This window comes from Tubulanus polymorphus, chromosome 8 (assembly GCF_964204645.1).
Source record: "Tubulanus polymorphus chromosome 8, tnTubPoly1.2, whole genome shotgun sequence".
Classification (NCBI taxonomy): Eukaryota; Metazoa; Nemertea; class Palaeonemertea; order Tubulaniformes; family Tubulanidae; genus Tubulanus; species Tubulanus polymorphus.
The window spans coordinates 7,807,732-7,817,756 of NC_134032.1; positions in this window are offsets into that span (position 1 = coordinate 7,807,732).

Here is a 10,025-nt window from a genome sequence, read left to right on the forward strand (position 1 = left end):
TTATGTGTCTGAATGCAGTTTATTATCACATTTACCAAACTATTTTGATAAATGTTCATCGCGATGATTTTACTTGCATTGCGCTTTTAGTTGCGTACGTTGGTGTTTTATCATTAAGTCCCAATGTGCTTTGTTTGATATCGTTGGAAAGAGCTTGTATCGTGCGATTCCCATTCCGGGGACCTCGATTCTGGGATTCAAATGCTGCCAAACTCATTTCGCTGGTAGTAATCTGTGTATCGCTCTGTATCGTTACATACGAAGCTAAAGGTGTAGTGTATATGGAAGGAATGGGCTGCGTTCACACAACGGATAAAACGTTAATCAAAGCCCTACAAATCACATGTATTTTATTCATTCCAAGCTCAGTAATGATAGTCTCAACTACGCTTATAGTTCTGACGCTCGCGACAAAGCGTTTAGAGACGAATCGCTCGACGTCTTCATCGGTGTCTGTGATGGTCGTATCCACGTGCATAATGTTCCTACTGATAAGTTTCCCAAACAATGTAATTTGGATTCGGTCTTGGGTTAATCCAAAAGTTTCCCAATCACAGCTAGCCTTTCAAATAACCGACACGATCTACCGTTGGAACTTTGCGGTGAATTTCTACGTCTATGTATTAACTGGAAGAGAAATTTGCAGCGCTTTACGCCGTTATTTTCCTTGCGGACGTTAACCAAAAAACTTAGATTAATTTACTTTATTCCAAAGTATCAATTTCATTTTTAGCTCTCGAGGAACGAGTGAGCTATTATGCGTGTTGGCATCGTGCCGTGTTGGTTTACCGTGAACCACCAAAGGACACCGTTTTTACAGTCGTTGAATTAACGAAAGATCCGATAAATGCAGTTAAATACGCTGCAAAAATAGTTCCGGTATTCAAGATTAATATATTAATTCCACATTATATTGGGTTGAATGGCGATAGAAGTTGATCACAATTTCAGATTTTCCGATCATTTTCTGGCTGATTTCTCTATTGAAGTATCACGGCCTCGTACTAAACGAAAACCATCGCATATGTTAAACGAATTCGAATCTTCATTTTCTGAGAGACATTGCTAGCAGAACATTGAATTGGAATCTGCTGCACTTGTGACGAACGTGTTAGATAGGAATACCAAGAAACGAATTCCCATTTAGACCATGCATCTAGAATTGTAAGATACAGAATTATTTGAAATAAAGGAAATTTGATGGTGTTTGTTTCTTTGTTTTCTTAAAAATTGCTTTACGTCGCTCAGATCTCCTTGTTTCCTATGAATATCCCCTGGATAATAATGTTTCAGCATTCGGGTATCATAGTTGGGTTAAATTGAACAAACTATTTTCAGAATGGCTTACCAGTTCCATTTTACATTCAAATCTAATCTTAATGAGGGCTGGGACTAGGAAGATCTTACAAATGATCTAATAAGTTACTGTTTAATCCAATAGATGGCGACAGCATAAAATCATACTAGCTAGTACGTAACGTCATACTAGCTAGTATGATGTAACGCTAGCGCTATCTCTTAAGCATAGATAGTTACCATGTTATTGCTGTTGGTTCATTTAACCCATTAGCACTCAAGCCGCCCGAATCCGCCCCGATACTTTTCGTATGCTGCACGAAAACGGTTATAGTGGGATTCGAACCCAACAGTTTATGATAAACTACACTTCTCAGTCCTCGAAATACCAATCAGAAATCAACATCCTCCTATTTCAATTTCTCGAGTATTTCGAGTTTGAACATGACACATCTCAGCGCTCACTTCAAATCCAAGTAAGTTTGGATGAATTTTGGGGGGGTCAAAAGGACCCGATTTTGGTGGCCCACATCATCAAATCTTACATCTTATGAAAGCCCTGTCTATTTACTACAAAACAACACTAACTTGTAATGCATTGAAATAAATAGCAAATGAGCTATCCGGTATCGTGAACTTTAGATTTTACCTTGAATTTTCTGAGGAGTAATTGACACTACAGTTCTTGAGTGCTAATGGGTTAAACAGGTTTAAAGTGTTTTTGAATTTGTAAATTTTTTACCGTGTTGTAAAATCTGTAAATTTGGTGTTGTTCCTCTAATATCTGTAATGGGTTTGTAAAACAGATAAAATGAATAAATAGAATAGCGCGCGTAATATTTTCAAATTTCACGATCACGCGAAAAAAGTTTGTTTTTGCGTGGTAAGATTCGTTCTTACGCGTTTTCGTGGAAGATGTAAAAAAAAAGTATTGGCATGTCCTGAATAAGCCACCATACCTGACAGCCCGGGGAAAATGTATTTATCTAACGTGACAAATCTCTTGCTCAAAGGGCTCACTTTTCATATAACGTGTGCTGCTTGAAATTGTATTTTTACGGATTATACATTTACACATACATCATGATGAGAAATGATTTTTACACAGTGAATAGATTTTACGCCTTCTAATTTGTCAGTACGTCAGCCCATTCTCTCCCCACACACGAGCTATCGTCGGAGCACTGCTCGATAATTTCGGCAACTTTTGTACAATAATCTCTACAACTGTCGGCCTCTCCTGATCCCATGACCTTGATACACTCTTCTGCACAGGTTGCAATATCAATCCCAGCCTCAGAGGTGCTTACAAAAACCAGAAGCATTACTGAAAGTAATACGTACTAGCATCGTAAATCAAAGTAATTACCCATAAAACAAAATTTGAATCATAGTTTTGTGTGACAGCAGAACAAAAATGAGTACAGCATGGCCCATCATCTTAATCCAAAACAATCACGAAAGGGAGAGGGTAGAGTGAAAATTTAGTAGTTACCCATAACTATCAAGTAGGTACGCATCTTCAAGCGTCAGATATAGAGCAAAATTCAACACTACAAATAGAATATATCAGTCGATAAAAACCAGGCGTGCACAAAAAATGAGCATGGTGTCTAAGTGCAGGGGCCAAAACAAATATTTTTGAACTGATGTTGGTCAACACCAGCCGCCATTAAAAAGCAAAAACAAAATCAGAGCCACGACAGAGAAATATCTGACTTACAGTATTATTTCAGCACCGTGCAGCTCCAAGTTCTTTCCGACAATATCGCAAATTGATAAGTGCTCTTTTATTATGTTCAGTCCGCTACTTGAAATTCAGAGGCGTGGAAACCTTACATTTCTACTTTGTCGTGATTGGCCATTAGCGTCGAGAGTCTTATACAATAGGAATGAAAATTTGAAAAATGTTAACAAAGCATATTGAAACAGTTACTGCAGTTGACAAATGAGGTTGCCCTAAAGAACGATTTTGAAAACAATTCCAACCACTCATGAACGATCAGCACCTGTTTTCTGCGCCGGAAATAGACGACACAATTATATCACTCGATTACCATACGGCCCTCGAAAGTTGAAATTCTATTTTCATTAAATGCTACATAATCGGATGTTATTACAAATATGTATAAAGCAAGGAATGGAAATAGGCGACACAATTCTATCAATCGATTACCATACGGCCCTTGAAAGTTGGAATTCTATTTTCATTAAAATGTTACATTATCGGATGTTATTACAAATATGTATAAAGTACGGAAGGGAAATGTGAGTTAAGAAATACATGTGCATTTTTTCCCAAACAACAAGGAGCATCGTTGGCTGCCAAATACAAAACCGCCACCCGTTCCGTGCACCATTACTTGCTAGATGTAGGGAAACAGTCGATTCATACTTTTACCACACACGAATACTTCTACACAGGGTGAAAATGATGAAACTTACATATTGCTAACTGTACATTGATTCATACATTAGGGGATTAAATTTTTCCCCCTTCCCGCCATTTGTAATTTTGTAATTTTGTAAATTTGAATGTGTGAATGTGTGCATGCTTGACGAATATATGTGTTTTGAACACGCGTGAAGGATAGGTGTCTCATACCCGACAAGCAACCTTGCTTTAAATGAGCACCTACAAATGATATTGGAACATCCTTTTATGAATATAAAATTTGTTCCAATTTCTTGTGGAAATAAACTATTATTATCATTATTCTATTATCGAAAAGCCCGTTTCTTGGAAACACTCGTGCTGATGTCAATTTTCCTGCCGTTCAGAATCTGCCTTCTATGGTGGCTGATTCGGGCCCTCCTAAAAAGAATTTTCTGTCCGGCTAGAAGAACAATAAAGAAATGTTCACATAGGCCGGTTTTTTTATTTGTTTGTTTTTAAGAAATGAAAGAAATTGGTTTTAGGTTTCTCTAGCCGTACAGAAAATGTTTTCACTGTGGCTCGGATCAGGTTAGTGCTGGATTCCTCTTTGATAACTGCATAATGTTACTTTCTGAAATAAAATCAATATTCATATTATACCAACATCCAAACCTGGATTGACTTCTCAATTCATGAATCAGCCATTTTTCAAACGTACCATGCATCGCAAATTATTCTGTACGTGCTGAGCTAATTTGTTTCCCATATTTTCGATTTCTTTAAAAGTCTTTAAAAAATCATGGGTGGGTTTTGTCCCAGAAAATCATCAACCAGTCTATTGTAGCTCATGACATGTTCTATTATTGTGGTGAATATCAAAGTTATTGGTGTCTGTATGTGGTCAACGAGAGGCGTTGGATATTGGAAATCTCTGGGCCCCTATGTATTTATTTTACGCAAGGCCCGAATCAGCCACCACGATATTCTTACTCAATTCCGTTGTATCATTACGCGTAGCAGATTCAATAGAATTTTCTATGTTAATTGGACCAACAGGCGCGCGTTCATGTTAACTAGTGGGTTTGAAGTAGCAGGTGTTTAACCTTAAGATATTTGTCTGCGTCACGCGAAAGCCGTAAAGAGTGTGTCGTTAATACTGCAGAATAAACGTCAATCAAGCTTTGTTAAAACTATAAAACAGGCGAAGGCGAAGTAAATTTTGTATCTAACTGGAACCGGTGACGTCGTGCGCATTCACGTCTCAACCGTAAGCATTTCCTTTAAGATTTGCCAATTCAGCAACGAGAAATGATCTAACTTGTTGATAGTCATTATATATAGTTTAGATTTCGTTGTTTCTTTTGATATGTTCCATTATTATTTTCCTCAGTTATAACGATTCCAAGGACTACGACTCAAATCACGATGCTCGTCAAGATCTTCGTTTTGCGTGAGTAGTGATTCCATAGAAAAAATTCTTAATCCTTGACTTCAAAAGAGCTTTTTCTTGTTTTTAGATTTTGTTAACTATTCCATTATACTTCATGTCGATCTAGTTAATCAAAGTTGCCTTTCTCACGCAAAGCGAAATTATTTAAAATACATTATATTGACTATGCATTACATATTGTTTGGTTGATAGTGAAGTAAGAATTGTGTTAGTCCCGTTTCCGACGGAATACCCATATACATGTACTACGAATCTTCGTTTGGTTTGCTCCAGGATGTCGAATCTGAATATTGTACATGATGTTGTCGAACCTTTCTGACCAAGTGCCCTTTTGAAAATCACATGAAAATTTTCACCCGACATCGATCTATGACAAAAGTCCTCAGTACTTCTTAAAGCTGTAATATGTACTAAAATTGTATGAAAATGTACCTAAATTTTAAAAATTTTGAAAATTAGGTACATTTTTATACACTTTTAATGCATACTACAACTTTAAGAAGTACTGTGGACTCTTGCACTCGCCGAGACTCCTTCCTTGTCTATTAAAGTGCCCTTTTCTTTTGAGGTGAACCCCACTCCCAGCCTGGATTCTCCCCTGTTCGGTACCGGTACATGAACACAAGGGTTTTGGCCAAGAACATTTTGTTACGTGTACCATTTTCAATCAGCTAGAGTAATTCTAGAACAAAATCATCAGCAATTATTTGCCGCTGTGGGTAAATTTCCTGAGCAAAGTTGTGTTATCTTATCAAAAAGGGGACCCGGGCCGAATAGTTCCTCAGTTATCAATCGTTTAAAATATTGCCCCTTTTCCTAAATTTGTTTCAATAAGGTTTTGCTGACTACTATGCGTCAATTGGGGGTAACTGTGCGGGCGATGTGGCGCACCACGTCATATTTTGAAGATAAATTTCGTGATTTATTTTCTTCAAATTTCTATGTCTTTATGATAATGAATTTAATTCAATTTGATATAAATGGAATTTCTAAATGTCACCAACATAGGGATAGACTGGTTGCCAGTAAATTCCAACTCAAAATACCTTCATTGAATCAAATTATACTCTACCTAATATCAAGCATTACGAATGTATCCTATGATATTTTTCAAGGCGCCAATAGTCTTGAGTCAGTTTTTTTTTCTCTTTTTAGTGACGACTCTTCTATTTTTGGCCTATACCTCGGCTGTTATTCTAGATTATGAGGTAATCAGAAATACATGCGTTGAAAATGGAGGTGACAGCAAATTATGCGGCAAAATTGGTATTATAAGTAGTGAATGTGGGACCGACAATGCAAAATGTTATGGGTATATTGTCAACAAATTCTTAGGAGTTTTCAAATAAGAATTGGAAAAAAAATTTATTGAAATACATCCTGATTCGTTGAAATAATGACGCCTGTCGCTTGAATGTCTAATTTTTGTACATTTCAAATAGATTTTCTCATTTCATTTTTGCACTTTTTGCGAAGTTTTTTAAATGATCGTAACAAGTAGTCGATTACTTAGAGCACTTATCAAGGATACCGACAAGAAGAAGACCTTGTCCTCGAGAGGGGTAGGTCCGACCGGTAAGCAGAGAGAGAGAGAGAACGAACGACTACGTGGTTTTCTGTTAATGTGACGCATACTATAGAATTCTATTCCGTATTTATAGAGGAATGCACGGATACGAATAGTTACAGTTACAGTTAAAGGCTCAGTACAGTCTAATATAGTTCATGCAGTTCCACAATTGTGTGAAGTTCAACAATTCAATATAACAATACACTATAACTGATAATCTTAGTCACGACATACTCCGGCCGCCAATTAATCACTTAGTTAATGACTTAATTAAGTCTAAGGCTTTAAGAGCTGCGGCACGTCTAGGTAACGCACGAACGCTAGGAAATTTACACGATTTATTTAACTCTTCGGGAGAATTGACTTCTAGATAATACAGTTTGTTTATAGGTCTACTTTTTCGACCTTTAACAGTCCATAGAGCAACAGAACGAACCATGTTGTCGTTCCCACGGTTTAACGTTTCTACGACTGCCAATTTCCAGTTGATTCTCGGCGTATCGTCGTGAATCAGTACGACGTCTCCGATGCGGACTTTCTCTTGTTGACTTCCTGCAGACGACTTTTGATGACGTTCTCGAATTGCGACAAGATATTCTTCCCGCCATCTTTGCCAAAACTGCGACAAATCATGCGGTAATCGTTGAAGTCGTTTATGCATTTCGGATGCGCCGTATGTTGGATCGCTGATGGTAGTTTCGTCAACGATGGATTGAGGCATCTGCGTTAGTCGACGTCCGGACATGAGATGAGACGGTGTTAACGGTTCTGGTTCTGCAAGTGAACTTGAAACAACGTCAATGGGCGATCATTGATAACACTTTCGCACTCAATATTGTTTGCAATTCATCAAATGTTAATTTCGATTTGCCGAGATATTTTTTGAGACCGATTTGACGACACCAACCAAACGCTCATAAAACCCTCCAATCCATGGAGCTTTTTAATTAATCTCCATTCTATACCTTTGGAAGTCATGAAATCTCTCACTTTTGCCGATGCAAACAAATCTCTCAGCATTTCTGACGCACATACGAAGGTTGCCGCATTATCAGAAATTACCACTCGCGGTATAGAGCGTCTTGCAATAAAGGCTGGCTTATGTCGACAAGCAACGCGACGCCTACCGACTCCTACCGACGCAACTGACAGCGACCGCGATCGCAGCTCAGCTTATGTCGACTGCGCTCCGATTCGCAGCAACTGAGGCCGACTATCGGGATACGAGATCCTCCCAGTTGCTTCCCTGCTTATGTCGGTTACGATTACTAGCAACTGCAACGGCTCAAATGGTCACGTGATAAGCACTTTGAGATTAAATTTGAAATATTAGGAAATATATTTCTATTAGAAAATCTATTTCTTTATGACTTTGATCTTACTGATTCTGTTTTGAATACAATGTGCTAGCGACATTTATAAAGATGGCCGCTCACACCATAATTCTACCAATTTCGTTTCTAGATTTTCGGTCAAGTCCTCTGCCGTGCTGCAGGTTTGGTTTACGTTTTGAACTACTTGAATTTGAAAGTTTATGACTAATTACGAATGACGCTAACTAGCGGTGATAATTTGTACTATGTATATGCGGTTTCTTATTGGCTGGAACCCCTGCGCTCAGTTCCGTCGCGTCGCAGATGTGCTTATGTCGGCTGCGATCGGAAGCAACTGCCCGCCTACCGTAGGCCGAAGTAGAACATGGGCAACTAGCCGGATACGGCTTGCGACGAGTCGGTAGGCGTCGCGTAGCCGTCGCAAGCCGGCTTATGTCGTACGGATTGAGGAGCAACTGGCGGCCTCTCGTAGGCCGCTAGTTGCCGCTAATCGGCGATAAACCCAGTTGCGTCGGTAGGCGTCGCGTTGCTTGTCGACATAAGCCAGCCTTAAGACGCCTGAAAGCTATCATATCATTAACGAGTTCTAAATGCACACGTAATTAATAGAATGTAAACTTTCGAATCACCGCGTCCACTTTTAACATATAATGCACCGGTATAGTCGATTCCAGAGACAGAAAAGGGCGGTGCTTCTTTCACTCTAACCGACTGTAATGGTGCTGAACTCGGTAACTTAAACGGTAAACCCGACAGTAATTTACACGTAATACAGGGTCGCAGATACAACTCTTCGACGAAAGGCTGGTATCTCTGCCTGATGTACGTTACAGTTTCATTAACTCCCTGATGCATGACTTTGTTACAGTGCACATACAGGATGAAAAGTTTAGTATAATGATGAAAATTCGGCAAAAGGATAGGGAACTTCGCGCTTTCTGGGATGTCTGCATTATCCAGCCTCCCACGACAGCGTAACATGCCATACGAACCAAAAAATAGACGGAGATGTTGAATTATGCTAGGCTCTCGCTTTTTCAACAACAAAGCACTGAACACATCGCGATAATACTCTTTCTGAATCGAACTTACCCATATAGGCGCTCCGCTTCCTCCAGCTCAGATACTGTGATAGAGTCATCCACCACGTCACGGCCTTTACACTTGTCAACACATCGCTTAACGAATGTGACTCTTGGCAACTTTGTAAGAGAACTATAATGATTTACATCAATTATGTTATGAACGCCAGGTAAACTACAAGATAACGTATATACAGACGAAGATGAATCACTGCTCATATCAGTACTCTCAGTACTAGCAACAGAAAAATTACAAATATGGGTTTCTGGCCAAGCGGGTGTGGCCAACCACCGTGGGCCATACCACCAAGTTGAGAACATACTAATTGTCTAGAACTCAAACCACGAGTAAGTAAGTCAGCCGGATTGTGTTCTGATTTAACATAACGCTACATACATGCATCAGACAGTTTCAGAATTTCAGAAAAAATCGGGGATGATTTAGCCGATTTAATCCAATTCAACACAACCTGGCTGTCTGACCAAAGACAAATTTCAACTAAGTCTAGATTGAGAGATTTTTTCACATAAACAGCAAGGCGTGAGGCCAACAATGCTGCAAGTAATTCCATTTTAGGTATAGACCGTTTTTTGATTGGACTCACTCGACTTTTAGCCATTACAAAGGACGTGTTTTCTCCACAACGGAGATATGCTACAAACCCGTAAGCCTTGTCGCTCGTATCTGCGAACACACAAAGCTGACAAACATTATTAACAATGCAATCAACATCAAAATAGTGGCGGTGTAAATAAATCTCATTTACAGATTCTTGTAAATCGGATAACATTGAAAACCATTCATCTCTCAAATCAGCGGGTAACGGTTCATCCCAATCATATTTTCCAATCCAAAGTTTTTGTATGAGCATTCTAGCTTTGATAGACACAGGGGAAATGATACCTAACGGATCAA